The 15,771-nt window shown below is 39.0% G+C and overlaps 1 non-coding gene across 1 annotated transcript; it reads right to left on the bottom strand.

Annotated features, from left to right (window-relative positions):
- Positions 1–3,283: 3,283 nt before the first annotated feature.
- LOC148549435 (small nucleolar RNA R71) lies at positions 3,284–3,391 on the bottom strand. The gene has a single exon (XR_015897177.1). It is a non-coding gene; the product is annotated as a small nucleolar RNA R71 (small nucleolar RNA).
- Positions 3,392–15,771: the final 12,380 nt, after the last annotated feature.

Genomic DNA, 15,771 nt, shown 5'->3' with positions numbered 1-15,771 from the left:
AATGCAAAGTACTACTGTTTTCTATTCAATTCAACTTATTACGCTTCTAAGATATTCATTCGCACTTCAACATGAATGTGATGAACGTGACAATCATCATCATTCCCTATGAACGTGTGCCTGACAACCACTTCCGTTCTACCTTAGATTGAATGAGTATCTCTTAGATCTCTTAATCAGAATCTTCGTGGTGTAAGCTAGATTGATGGCGGCATTCATGAGAATCCGGAAAGTCTAAACCTTGTTTGTGGTATTCCGAGTAGGATTCAGGGATTGAATGACTGTGACGAGCTTCAAACTCGCGAGTGCTGGGCGTAGTGACAGACGCAAAAGGAGGGTGAATCCTATTCCAGTATGATCGAGAACCTCAGATGATTAGCCATGCTGTGACAGAGCATTTGGACCATTTTCACAAGAGGATGGGATGTAGCCATTGACAACGGTGATGCCCTTACATAAAGCCAGCCATGGAAAGGAGTAAGATTGATTGGATGAAGACAGTAGGAAAGCAGAAGTTCAGAGGAACGAACGCATCTCCATACACTTATCTGAAATTCTCACCAATGATATACATAAGTATTTCTATCTTTATTTTCTGTCTATTTATTGTTAATATTCAAAAACTCCATAACTATTTGATATCCGCCTGACTGAGATTTACAAGGTGACCATAGCTTGCTTCAAGCCGACAATCTCCGTGGGATCGACCCTTACTCACGTAAGGTTTATTACTTGGACGACCCAGTGCACTTGCTGGTTAGTTGTATCGAAGTTGTGAATGAAAAACGATTTATTAAGACGTGCGTACAGAGTTTCTGGCGCCGTTGCCTGAGATCACAATTCCGTGCACCAAGTTTTTGGCGCCGTTGCCGGGAATCACAATTTCGTGCACCAAGTTTTTGGCGCCGTTGCCGGGGATTGTTCGAGTTTGAACAACTGACGGTTCATCTTGTTGCTCAGATTAGGTAATTTTCTTTTTTTTTTTATTTTCAAAAAATTTTTCAAAAATCTTTCAAAAATTTCTCCTTTGTTTTCGAAAAAAAAATTTTAAAATAAAAATGTTTTCAAAAATATATTTTTCTTCAGAATTTTTAAGAATGAATTCTAGTGTTTCATGAAGCAAGGAAGCCTGGCTGGCTGTAAAGCCATGTCTAATTCTTCTGGGTAGGGAATGTCAGGCGTGTCATGTCTGAGTTACATACTAAAGCTTGGCTGGCTATTAAGCCATGCCTGACCCTTTGATTGGAGCTTTAGACTAAAGAGCATAAGATTTCTGGAATTCATATTAAAAATTTTGGAATCCTTATTTTTCTTTTTCAAAATGATTTTCGAAAAAATTAAAAGAAAATACAAAAAATTCATAAAATCATAAAAATAAAAAATCTTTCATGTTTCTTGTTTGAGTCTTGAGTCAGATTTAAAGTTTGGTGTCAATTGCATGTTCATCTTGCATTTTTCGAAAAATTCATGCATTCATGGTGTTCTTCATGATCTTCAAGTTGTTCTAGGTAAGTCTTCTTGTTTGATCTTGATGTTTTCTTGTTTTGCATCTTTTCTTGTTTTTCATGTGCATTTTTGCATTCATAGTGTCTAAACATGAAAGATTTCTAAGTTTGGTGTCTTGCATGTTTTCTTTGCATATAAAAATTTTCAAAAATAAGTCTTGATGTTCATCATGACATTCAAAGTGTTCTTGGTGTTCATCTTGACATTTATAGTGTTCTTGCATTCATCACATACTTTGATCCATAACTTTCATGCATTGCATCATTTTTCATGTTTTTCTCTCTCATCATAAAAATTCAAAAATAAAAAAATAAAAAATATCTTCTCCTTTTTCTTCTCTTAAAATTTCGAAAATTAGATTTGACTTTTTCAAAAATTTTAAAAATCTAGTTGTTTTCATGAGTCAAATCAAATTTTCAATTTGAAAATCTTATCCTTTTCAAAATCTTTTTCAAAAATCAAATCTTTTTCAATTTTCTTAGTTAATTTCGAAAATTTTAAAAATATTTTTCAAAAATATTTTTTTATCTTTATCTCCTAATTTTCAAAAATAACATCATCAATTAATGTTTTGATTCAAAAATTTCAAGTTTGTTACTTGCTTGTTAAGAAAGATTCAAACTTTGAGTTCTAGAATCATATCTTGTGATTTCTTGTGAATCAAGTCATTAATTGTGATTTTAAAAATCAAATCTTTTTCAAAACTAATTTCAATCATATCTTTTCAAAAATATCTTCTTATCTTATCTTTTTCAAAATTTGATTTTAAAATATCTTTTCTAACTTCTTATCTTCTTATCTTTTCAAAAATTGATTTTCAAAATTTGTTTCAACTAACTAACTAACTTTTTGTTTGTTTCTTATCTTTTTCAAAACTACCTAACTAACTCTCTCTCTCTAATTTTCAAAAATATCTTCCCTCTTTTTCAAAATTTCTTTTTAATTAACTAATTATTTTAATTTTATTCCTAATTTTCGAAAAAAATTACTAACCTTTTTCAAAAACTATTTTCGAAAAATCACTAATTCTTTTTCAAAAATAATTTTCGAAAATTCTCCTTCTCTCTCATCTCCTTCTATTTTATTTATTCATCTACTAACACTTCATCTCACCCAAATTCGAACCCCCTCTTCCATCCGTGTTCGAATTTTTTCTTCTTCTTTTCTTCTACTCACACAGGGACCTCTATACTGTGGTAAAAAAGATCCCTATTATTATTATTTTTCTGTCCCTCTTTTTCATATGAGCAGGAGCAAGGATAAGAACATTCTTGTTGAAGCAGATCCAGAACCTGAAAGGACTCTGAAGAGGAAACTAAGAGAAGCTAAATTACAACAATCCAGCAAGCACCTTTCAGAAATTTTCGAACAAGAAGAGGAGATGGCAGCCGAAAATAATAATAATGCAAGGAGGATGCTTGGTGACTTTACTGCACCTAATTCCAATTTACATGGAAGAAGCATCTCCATTCCTGCCATTAGAGCAAACAATTTTAAGCTGAAACCTCAATTAGTTTCTCTGATACAGCAGAACTGCAAGTTTCATGGACTTCCATCTGAAGATCCTTTTCAGTTCTTAACTGAATTCTTGCAGATATGTGATACTGTTAAGACTAATGGAGTAGATCCTGAAGTCTACAGGCTCATGCTTTTCCCTTTTGCTGTAAGAGACAGAGCTAGAGTATGGTTGGACTCTCAACCTAAGGATAGCCTGAACTCTTGGGATAAGCTGCTCAAGGCTTTCTTAGCCAAGTTCTTTCCTCCTCAAAAGCTGAGTAAGCTTAGAGTGGATGTTCAGACCTTCAGACAGAAAGAAGGTGAATCCCTCTATGAAGCTTAGGAGAGATACAAAGGACTGACCAAAAAGTGTCCTTCTGACATGCTTTCAGAATGGACCATCCTGGATATATTCTATGATGGTCTGTCTGAATTAGCTAAGATGTCATTGGATACTTCTGCAGGTGGATCCATTCACCTAAAGAAAACACCTGCAGAAGCTCAAGAACTCATTGACATGGTTGCTAATAACCAGTTCATGTACACTTCTGAAAGGAATCCTGTGAATAATGGGACGCCTATGAAGAAGGGAGTTCTTGAAATTGATACTCTGAATGCTATATTGGCTCAGAATAAAATATTGACTTAGCAAGTCAATACTCAAGAGGCATCTTCTGAAGAAGAAGCTTATGATCCTGAAAACCCTGCAATAGCAGAGGTAAATTATATGGGTGAACCTTATGGAAACACATATAATCCATCATGGAGAAATCATCCAAATATCTCATGGAAGGATCAACAAAAGCCTCAACAAGGCTTTAATAATGGTGGAAGAAATAGGTTTAACAATAGTAAACCTTTTCCATCATCCACTCAGCAAAAGACAGAGAATTCTGAGCAGAATCCATCTAGCTTAGCAAATTTAGTCTCTGATCTATCTAACGCCACTGTGAGTTTCATGAATGAAACAAGATCCTCCATTAGAAATTTGGAAGCACAAGTGGGCCAGCTGAGTAAAAGGATCACTGAAATCCCTCCTAGTACTCTCCCAAGCAATACAGAAGAAAATCCAAAAGGACAGTGCAAGGCCATTGACATAACCACCATGGCCGAACCTGTAAGGGAGGTTGAGGACGTGAATCCCAAGGAGGAAGACCTCCTGGGACATCCAGTGATCAATAAGGAGTTTCCCTCTGAGGAACCAAAGGAATCTGAGACTCATCTAGAGACCATAGAGATTCCATTGAACCTCCTTATACCATTCATGAGCTCTGATGAGTATTCCTCTTCTGAAGAGAATGAGGATGTTACTAAAGAGCAAACTGCCAAGTTTCTTGGTGCAATCATGAAGCTGAATGCCAAATTATTTAGTATTGAGACTTGGAAAGATGAACCTCCCTTGTTCACTAATGAACTAAGTGATCTGGATCAACTGACATTGCCTCAGAAGAAACAGGATCCTGGAAAGTTCGTAATACCTTGTACCATAGGCAACATGATCTTTGAAAAGGCTCTGTGTGACCTTGGTTCAAGGATAAACCTCATGCCCCCTCTCTGTAATAGAGAAACTGGGAATCTATGGGGTACAAGCTGCTAAAATCTCATTAGAGATGGCAGACAATTCAAGAAAACAGGCTTATGGACAAGTAGAGGACGTGTTAGTAAAGGTTGAAGGCCTTTACATCCCTGCTGATTTCATAGTCCTTGATACTGGGAAGGATGAGGATGAATCCATCATCCTTGGAAGACCTTTTCTAGCCACAGCAGGAGCTGTGATTGATGTTGACAGAGGTGAATTAGTCCTTCAATTGAATGAGGACTCCCTTGTGTTTACAACTCAAGGTTACCCTTCTGTAAACATGGAGAGGAAGCATAAAAAGCTTCTCTCAAAACAGTGTCAACCAGAGCCCCCACAGTCAAACTCTAAGTTTGGTGTTGGGAGGTCTCAACAATGCTCTGAACATCTGTGAGGCTCCATGAGAGCCCACTGTCAAGCTATTGACATTAAAGAAGCGCTTGTTGGGAGGCAACCCAATTTTTATTTATCTAATTTTATTTTTCTTGTTCTTTCATGTTTTATTAGGTTCCTGATCATGTGTAGTCACAAAATAAATATAAAAATCGAAAACGGAATCAAAAATAGCAGAAGAAAAATCACACCCTGGAGGAGGATCTCACTGGCATTTAAACGCCAGTAAGAAGCATCTGGCTGGCGTTCAACGCCAGAACAGAGCATGGTTCTGGCGCTGAACGCCCAAAATGGGCAGTATCTGGGCATTTGAACGCCAGAATTGCACCCTGGAGAAGAGCTGGCGCTGAACGCCCAGAACAAGCATGGTTCTGGCGTTCAACGCCAGAAATGGGCAACAAATGGGCGTTCAAAGCCCAGAACAAGCACCAATCTGGCGCTGAACGCCCAGATTTGTGTGCAAGGGCATTTTGCATGCCTAATTTGGTGCAAGGTTGTAAATCCTTGAACACCTCAGGATCTGTGGACCCCACAGGATCCCCACCTACCTCCACTCACTTCTTCTCACCCCTCTTTCACACAATCCCATAAACACTCTTCCCCAAAACTCTTCACCAATCACCTCAATCTCTCTTCCTTATCACCACTTCACCACTCACATCCATCCACTCTTCCCCATAAACCTACCTCATAAACACCACCTACCTTCAAAATTAAAAATCAATTTCCCACCCAAACCCACCCTATATGGCCGAAACCTTACCCCCCTCCCTTCCCTATATATAGCCCTCCATTCTTCCTCATTTTCACACAACACTACCCTCTTTTCTCTTCTTGGCCGAATACACCACTCCCTATTCTCCTCCATATTTTCTTCTTCTTCTTCATCTCTTCTTTCTTCTCTTGCTCGAGGGCGAGCAAAATTCTAAGTTTGGTGTGGTAAAAGCATAAGCTTTTTGTTTTTCCATTACCAATGATGGCACCTAAGACCGGAGAATCCTCTAGAAAAGGGAAAGGGAAGACAAAAGCTTCCACCTTTGAGTCATGGGAGATGGAAAGGTTCATCTCCAAAGCCCATCAAGACCACTTCTATGATGTTGTGGCCAAGAAGAAGGTGATCCCCGAGGTCCCTTTCAAGCTCAAGAAGAATGAGTATCCGGAGATCCAACATGAAATCCAAAGAAGAGGTTGGGAAGTTCTAACAAACCCCATCCAACAAGTCGGCATCCTAATGGTTCAAGAGTTCTATGCCAATGCATGGATTACTAGGAACCATGATCAAAGTAAGAACCCAAACCCAAAGAATTATATTACAATGGTTCGGGGGAAATACTTAGATTTTAGTCCGAAAAATGTGAGGTTGGCGTTTAACTTGCCTATGATGCAAGGAGATGCACGCCCCTACACTAGAAGGGTCATCTCCCTTGAATTCTACAAAATAGCCGAAAAGCCCTCTCCTTGGGCAAGGCTAGTTTTTCCTCATCTTATTTGCCATCTATGTTACTCAGCTGGAGCTTTCATAGAAGGAGACATTCCTATTGAGGAAGAGAAGCCCATCACTAAGAAAAGGATGGAGCAAGCAAGAGAGCCCATTCATGGATCTCAAGAGACGCATGAAACTCATCACCATGAGATCCCGGAGATGCCTCAAATGCATTTTCCTCCACAAAACTATTGGGAGCAAATCAACACCTCCCTAGGAGAATTAAGTTCCAACATGGGACAATTAAGGGTGGAACATCAGGAGCACTCCATCATCCTTCATGAAATAAGAGAAGATCAAAAAGCAATGACGGAGGAGCAACAAAGACAAGGAAGAGACATAGAAGAGCTCAAGGACATCATTGGTTCCTCAAGAAGGAAACGCCACCATCACTAAGGTGGACTCATTCCTTGTTCTTACTCTCTCTGTTTTTCGTTTTCTATGTTAAGTGCTTATCCATGTTTGTGTCTTCATTACATGATCATTAGTATTTAGTAACTTTGTCTTAAAGTTATGAATGTCCTATGAATCCATCACCTCTCTTAAATGAAAAATGTTTTAATTCAAAAGAACAAGAAGTACATGAGTTTCGAATTTCTCCTTGAACTTAGTTTAATTATATTGATGTGGTGACAATGCTTCTTATTTTCTGAATGAATGCTTGAACAGTGCATATGTCTTTTGAAGTTGTTGTTTAAGAATGTTAAATATGTTGGCTCTTGAAAGAATGATGATAAGGAGACATGTTATTTGATAATCTGAAAAATCATAAAAATGATTCTTGAAGCAAGAAAAAGCAGCAAAGAACAAAGCTTGCAGAAAAAAAAGAGCGAAAAAAAATAGAAAGAAAAAGAAAAAGCAAGCAGAAAAAGCCAAAAGCTCTTAAAACCAAGAGGCAAGAGCAAAAAGCCAATAACCCTTAAAACCAAAAGGCAAGGGTAACAAAAAGGATCCCAAGGCTTTGAGCATCAGTGGATAGGAGGGCCTAAAGGAATAAAAGCCTAGCCTAAGCGGCTAAACCAAGCTGTCCCTAACCATGTGCTTGTGGCGTGAAGGTGTCAAGTGAAAACTTGAGACTGAGCGGTTAAAGTCAAGGTCCAAAGCAAAAGAAGAGTGTGCTTAAGAACCCTGGACACCTCTAATTGGGGACTTTAGCAAAGCTGAGTCACAATCTGAAAAGGTTCACCCAATTATGTGTCTGTGGCATTTATGTATCCGGTGGTAATACTGGAAAACAAAGTGCTTAGGGCCACGGCCAAGACTCACAAAATAGCTGTGTTCAAGAATCATCATACTGAACTAGGAGAATCAATAACACTATCTTAACTCTGAGTTCCTATAGATGCCAATCATTCTGAACCTCAATGGATAAAGTGAGATGCCAAAACTATTCAAGAGGCAAAAAGCTACAAGTCCCGCTCATTTAATTGGAGCTATGTTTCATTGATAGTTTGGAATTTATAGTATGTTCTCTTCTTTTTATCCTATTTGATTTTCAGTTGCTTGGGGACAAGCAACAATTTAAGTTTGGTGTTGTGATGAGCGGATAATTTATACGCTTTTTGGCATTGTTTTTAGTATGTTTTTAGTAGAATCTAGTTACTTTTAGGGATGTTTTCATTAGTTTTTATGTTAAATTCACATTTCTGGACTTTACTATGAGTTTGTGTGTTTTTCTGTAATTTCAGGTATTTTCTGGCTGAAATTGAGGGACTTGAGCAAAAATCAGATTCAGAGGTTGAAGAAGGACTGCTGATGCTGTTGGATTCTGACCTCCCTGCACTCAAAGTGGATTTTTTGGAGCTACAGAACTCAAAATGGCGCGCTTCCAATTGCGTTGGAAAGTAGACATCCAGGGCTTTCCAGAAATATATAATCGTCCATACTTTGGCCGAGTTTAGATGACGTAAAAGGGCGTTAAACACCAGTTCTACGCTGCTGTTTGGAGTTAAACGCCAGAAACAAGTCACAAACCAGAGTTGAACGCCAAAAATACGTTACAACCTGGCGTTCAACTCCAGAAAGAGCCTCTGCACATTTAACATTCAAGCGCAGCCCAAGCACACACCAAGTGGGCCCCGGAAGTGGATTTATGCATCAATTACTTACTTCTGTAAACCCTAGTAACTAGTTTAGTATAAATAGGACTTTTTACTATTGTATTAGACATCTTTTGATCATTTTTAGATCTCTAGACCTCCATGGGAGGCTGGCCACTCGGCCATGCTTACCCTCTATTCACTTATGTATTTTTCAACGGTAGAGTTTCTACACTCCATAGATTAAGGTGTGGAGCTCTGCTATTCCTCATGAATTAATGCAAAGTACTACTATTTTCTATTCAATTCAACTTATTCCGCTTCTAAGATATTCATTCGCACTTCAACATGAATGTGATGAACGTGACAATCATCATCATTCCCTATGAACGCGTGCCTGACAACCACTTCCGTTCTACCTTAGATTGAATGAGTATCTCTTAGATCTCTTAATCAGAATCTTCGTGGTGTAAGCTAGATTGATGGCGGCATTCATGAGAATCCGGAAAGTCTAAACCTTGTCTGTGGTATTCCGAGTAGGATTCAGGGATTGAATGACTGTGACGAGCTTCAAACTCGCGAGTGCTGGGCGTAGTGACAGACGCAAAAGGAGGGTGAATCCTATTCCAGTATGATCGAGAACCTCAGATGATTAGTCGTGCTGTGACAGAGCATTTGGACCATTTTCACAAGAGGATGGGATGTAACCATTGACAACGGTGATGCCCTTACATAAAGCCAGCCATGGAAAGGAGTAAGATTGATTGGATGAAGACAGCAGGAAAGCAGAAGTTCAGAGGAACGAACGCATCTCCATACACTTATCTGAAATTCTCACCAATGATATACATAAATATTTCTATCTTTATTTTCTGTCCATTTATTATTAATATTCGAAAACTCCATAACTATTTGATATCCGCCTGACTGAGATTTACAAGGTGACCATAGCTTGCTTCAAGCCGACAATCTCCGTGGGATCGACCCTTACTCACGTAAGGTTTATTACTTGGACGACCCAGTGCACTTGCTGGTTAGTTGTATCGAAGTTGTGAATGAAAAACGATTTATTAAGACGTGCGTACAGAGTTTCTGGCGCCGTTGCCTGAGATCACAATTTCGTGCACCAGATATCTCCTTAGGTAGAAGCTTGATGTACTTTCTATGAGACTTATGTGAATAAGAAGATCCTTGTGAAAGAAAGAAAATGAAAAAAAAGAAAGAAATAACATAGAGCAATCAATAAGGCTAGGAACCAATAGCTTAAACCCTTAGATATATGCGTGTGATGCTTTTGTACAAAGTTATGCTTGGATGATTAGGTTCTAAGGAGTGCTTTATCACTTGGTAACTTGGGTTAACTAACCTGGGATTATCAACCAAAAGTCTACTATCAAGAGCAACTTTGTTACAAAGCATTAAGCAACCCAAAGAGGTGCTGGGCACCAATGTATTAAGGTTGAATTGCAAGTTATGTGCCTGTGGTGTACATTTGTTAAGGAGAGGCTTGAGCAAGTAAGTTCTTAGGGGTGCTTCAACACCTAACACCTTGAACCAACTGCTTCGGGAGTGTTGACTGAAAACTTATCATAAAAAGTTGCCTTAACACAGAGCACTTAGCTTCAATAAAGTAATAAGCCTCTATCAAAAAGTTTAAGCCAAGGATTAAGGAATAAGGAGTCTCATAGAAAGTAACAAAGTCAATACCTAAGAAAATGTTATAGCCTAGAAGCCAATAAGATTATGAACCTTAAGTTGTCATGCATGCAAACCCCATGAACCAGGATTGAAAGTTTCTCAATAAGGACTTATACTGCTTTGTGTTTTCATTTTATTTCTTATGTTTTATCACTTGCTTGGGGACAAGCAAGATTTAAGTTTGGTGTTGTGATGCCTGGGCATCTTGGCTTGTTTTACAAGCCATTTTTAGTAAGTTTTAACTTAGTTTCATGTTCATTAATAAGCAAGAATTTGAATGAGTTATCTATGCATGTCTTGATTAATCAAACATTAGTGAATTACAATCATTTTCATAAGATTAATGCAAGAACTAAGTGATGTAATGAATGATGAAATATCTTGTGATTATTCATGAAATAGCAAATCTTTGATGCACTTGTTTGATTGATGATAGGCAAGACAAGAAGAAGCAAAGAAAAGCAAGGAACCAGTAGTGTTAACGCCAACTTGAAGGAATTGGGGCGTTACCAACACTAGTAATGCCAATGTTAACACCAGCTTCAAGGACAAGGGGCGTTACCAACGCTGGTAACACCAGTGCTAACGCCAGTTAGGGTACTCATGCAAGAATGAAGAGCGTTAGTGTTGCTAACGCCAGTAACAACGTGCCTCTTGTAGCATTGGTAAAGCTAACATCGGCCAATAATGCTAGAAGCACAATCCAGAGGGCATTGCCAACGCCAACAATGCCAGTACTAATGCCAGGAGCAACTAGGAGGGCGTTACCAACGCCAATAACGCAACTAGTAATGCCATGTCTAGCGTTAATAGCACTAACACTGCCTAATAACGTCTTCGACAAAGAAATTAGAAGATTTGGGTAGTATGCGTATGCACGACCTAGTGTGCGTACGCACAAAGGGAAAATTGGCAGGCATGTGTACGCACAAGTTAGTGTGCGTACGCACAAGTAGCAGAATTCACAGGGATGCGTACGCGCGAGCTAGTGTGCGTACGCACACAGGGTACCATTGGCAACGTTGATAACGCCAGTGGCAACATTATGAGAAGGGCCTGAGTTTTCCTCACTTACTTCAACTAAGGCCAAAGGCCCACATCCAGAGACTTGAAGACTCACTTGAAGTTAGAGAAGTAGTATAAATAAGTGAAGTTTTGAACATCAAAGGGGATCCCGGATTGGAAACTTTCACCAATCGTTAGCGAGATCTACTTTTCTCTCTTCTCTTTTTGCTGGTACTTAGTTTACTTTTCATGAACTTTTACTTTTGTTTTGGATTTTCTAGAGCTATGACCAACTAAACCCCACTTCATTGGGGGAAGGAGTGACAAACCCCAATTTGACAGTTTATCTTGTATTGATTTTTGGGGATTTTATCACCTTTTACCCATATTTATTCAAGAAATAGCATGGTTTTGTATATTCTCCTTTAATTGTGCTTGAATGTGAAAACATGCTTTTTAGACTCAAAATAGCTAAATTTAATTCACCTTGATTCTATTAGATGCCTTGATATGTTTGTTAAGTGATTTAAGGTTTAGGAGGCAAAGATTGGATCAAGGGAATGAAGAAAGAAAGCATGAAAAGTTGGAGAACTCATGAAGAAATGAAAGAACCGGAAAGCTGTCAAGCCGACCTCTTCGCACTTAATCGGCCATAACTTGAGCTACAGAGGTCCAAATGATGCGGTTCCAGTTGGGTTGGAAAGCTAACATCCGGGGCTTCGAAACGATATAAGATTTGCCATAGTTGCTACACGTATGGTGGCGCGCACGCGCAAAGTACGCGCACGCGCCGTTGCTACCACCTAGTTCACTTAAAGCAAAACGTGGCCAACGAATTCTAAAGCCTTGTGGGCCCAATCCAACTCATTTCTGATGCTATTTAACCCAAGGAGTGAAGAGGGAAACATGTGTTAGTTACCATTAGTTTAGTTTAGCTTTATAGTTAGTTTCTAGAGAGAGAAGCTCTCTCTTCTCTCTAGGATTAGGATTAGATTAGTTCTTAGATCTAGATCTATTTCTTCTTATTCTCTCTTCTAATTTTCGTTCCTCTCCTCTATTGCACTTGTAGGATTCTTCTTCTAATGTAATTCCTTTGTTTGTAGTTTGTGAATTCTCTTTTGTAGATCTACATTTCTCCTTCAATGCAATTGGTAAGTTCTTTGTTGTTTCATGATTGATTTAGTTTTCTATTGTGGACCTCTTGCCTTTGTAGTTAGATCTCTCTTTAATTCTTGCAAATTTATGTGTTCACTTGTATTGCACTCTATGTTTTTGATGAAATGTCTCTTATAGCTATTAGTTAGATTTTGTTCCTCTTGGCCTAGGTAGAGTAATTAGTGACACTTGAGTTATCTAATTCCTTTGTTGATTGATAATTGGAGAGATTGCTAATTGGTTTGGAGTGCACTAAAGCTAGTCTTTCCTTGGGAGTTGGCTAGGACTTGTGGCTCAAGTCAATTCATCCACTTGACTTTCCTTTCTTTAGTAAGGGTTAACTAAGTGGTAGCAATGAACAATTCTCATCACAATTGAGAAGGATAACTAGGATAGGACTTCTAGTTCTCATATCTTGCCAAGAGCTTTGTTAGTTGTTAGTTTATTTTCTTTGCCATTTATATTTCTTGTCCAAAAGCTTAAAAACCCCAAATATAATTCACAACCAATAACAAGACACTTCATTACAATTCCTAGGGAGAACGACCCGAGGTTTGAATACTTCGGTTATTAATTTTAGGGGTTTGTTACTTGTGACAAACAATCTTTTGTATGAAAGGATTATTGTTGGTTTAGAAACTATACTTGCAACGAGAATTCATTTGTGAAATTCTATACCATCAAAAATCCATTCATCAAAATGGCGCCGTTGCCGGGGAGTTGCAATGGTGTTATGTTATTGGTTATTGTATATATGTGAATATTGTGAATAGCTTGATTTTTGGATTGCTTGTTAGTTTGCTTGTTCTAGGACTTTGTTTCACTATTTCTTGTTAGCTTTTGTTTCTTATTTTTACTTTTACTATGAATTCTCACTTTGGCTATGAGTGTGATTACAACTATGTTGTAGGAAATGGGAACTTCAATGAAGATGTGCATCAAGGATGGGATAACCAAAGGTGGGAGGAGCCATATGCATATGATCAATCCTCTTGGCAACAACCTCCACCAATGCACTATGAAGAAGAGCCATTCTATGATGCATACCAATCCAATGGTTATGGTGAATCCCCTTGTGACTTCCAAGAACCACCACCATACACCTATGATCCATACCCTCAACATAACTCCCAACCATACTCACAAGCCCCTTCTTACCAACCATCTTCATATGACCCTAATCCATATCCATCCTACCAACAACCATATGAGCAATATGAACCACACATAGAGCCACCACCACGCCAACATCAACATTTTCAAGAGCCACCTCCTCCACATTATTACCAAGATGAACCACCTCCAATATATCAAAATTTTCAACCACAAGATGAATACTACTTTCCACCACAACCTCCCATGGAAGAATACTCATATCCATTGATCCAAGAGCCACATGATCCTAATCATATTATCCAAGAGGAACAAGAGTCAAGGGATCGTCTCAAGGAAGCATTGGATCAATTTCAAGCAACCATGGAGTGTGTTGTGCAACAAGTGGAAAGAGTGGAAAACATAGAACCACCACAACTCTACCAAGAAGAACCACCTTCCTACTATGAACCCTCCCCCCAATTTAATGAAACCTTCCACCCACCCCAATCTCTAAGGGATGAAACCCTTGGTGTTCTTGTTCAAGGGCAAGAGGAAATGAAAAGGGATGTGCAACAATTCACGGCCGCCTTGGATGAGGTGGTAAACCGGTTAGCATCCCAATGCTTGAACTCTCAAGGAACTCCCATGGCTACATGTGGGGAATCAAATGAAGAGCATAACATAAAAGAGAGATTGGTGGAGAATGAGGGAAGTTGCTTTGTATTGGAACAATTGGAGGAAGCTATGATTATTGAAGAAAGGGAAGAATTGGTTGAAGACTTAGGAGATGCGGAGCCTCCATGGGAATCTAGAATTGAAGAAAACCCCTCCAAGATGATTGAAATTGATGCTAGGAAGGAAAGTGCACACCTTCCAAGACATATTCCATATGAAGATTTGGATGGGATAGAGCAAGAAGTGAGTTCCCTTGGTGATGAAGATCAAGCATCAAACCTTAGTGGTGAAGAATCCTTTGAGCATGAAGAACCTTCTCCCAACAAGATGGAAAGCAATGTGGAGGTAAATTTTTCTTACCCTCCCATTTATGACTTGAGTAGGAGAAAATGTTTATATAAAATTGTCGAACAAAGGATTATAATTGAGAAGTCTTGTGAAGAGGTGGAAATCCTTAGAAAAAGGAGGATGGGAATTGAATACACTTTATCAAAACTCTTGGAGTTGTCTTTGCCTAGGTTGCCATCTACTCCTTCATTTGAGTGGGTGAAATTTATTTCTATTAGCTTTATTATCCCACTTGAATATGGTTTGGTTGAAACGGATGGCCAACTTAGGGAGCTTTGTGGGATGAAGCGTAAACGAAAAAGGTTTTGTGGTTGGCGTTGCAAATCAAGGCTCATTATGGTTGATGCATCAAACATGAGATATAAAGGTTGGAGTAGTGCTCAATTAGATGGGTCTAGGAGGATTGTTGGCCACTATATAGAGAATTCACCTTACTCACCACCCGGTTGGACTAATAATGATGATCAACCTCAAGACGGGTATGAAAACAAAGTGTGGGATCCCGGATTACAAGAAGAGGATCAACTTTGGGAGCCCCAAGCTTGTGAAGAACTCCATCAAGACTTGGCTCAATCCATGAAGAATCTTGGGGCACAATGGAGAACCAAGCATTGGTGGGAGTTCCAAGATGAATACAAGCACAAGCCACCTTGATGAGGAGCTCCCCATAAGTCCAACTTAAGGACAATAAACAAAAGTGCTAGGTGGGAGACAACCCACCATGGTAAAATCTTTTCATTTTCTCTTTTGTATATATTGGTAGAATTAGTTTAATTTCATGTTTTGTTTAGTTGGTCGAGTATGTTTGGTAGTTTAAGTATGTTAAATAAGGTTTTATGGTGTTTTGGTAGCTGTTTGGAGGTTTGGAATGCTTGGATTGGTGCAAAAACATAGAAAAAAAAATTTGAAAAAAACAGAGCACCATCCACGCGTACGCGTACATGGCGCGTACGCGCACTTACAGCATTTCCGACCATCCACGCACGCGCGCCATGCGTGCGTACGCATGGATTGAGAAGTTCCAACCTCCATACATTTTCCAGAGAGTTGTGCCTGCGCCGCGCCAACGTTGTGCCTTTCGCACAAACCAACTCGCGCGTACGCGCACATGACGCGTACGCGCCACTCTCGAAATAAGCCAACGACGCGCGCGCGCCATGCGTGCGTGCGCGTGGATGCCCTTTCTTCCATTCATTTCTTTTCTTCTCCTCCTTCCATTTCTCCCTTTTTCCTTTCTTCTTCCCTCCTCCTCCTACCCCTCATCCAACACTTCCAAACACCATCGATAACCATTTATTTTA

The sequence above is a fragment of the Arachis ipaensis genome, chromosome B8 (genome assembly GCF_059453495.1).
Source record: "Arachis ipaensis isolate K30076 ecotype BB chromosome B8, ASM5945349v1, whole genome shotgun sequence".
Classification (NCBI taxonomy): Eukaryota; Viridiplantae; Streptophyta; class Magnoliopsida; order Fabales; family Fabaceae; genus Arachis; species Arachis ipaensis.
The sequence above is the reverse complement of the archived record's forward strand: the minus strand, read 5'-3'. Positions and strand labels throughout refer to the sequence as shown.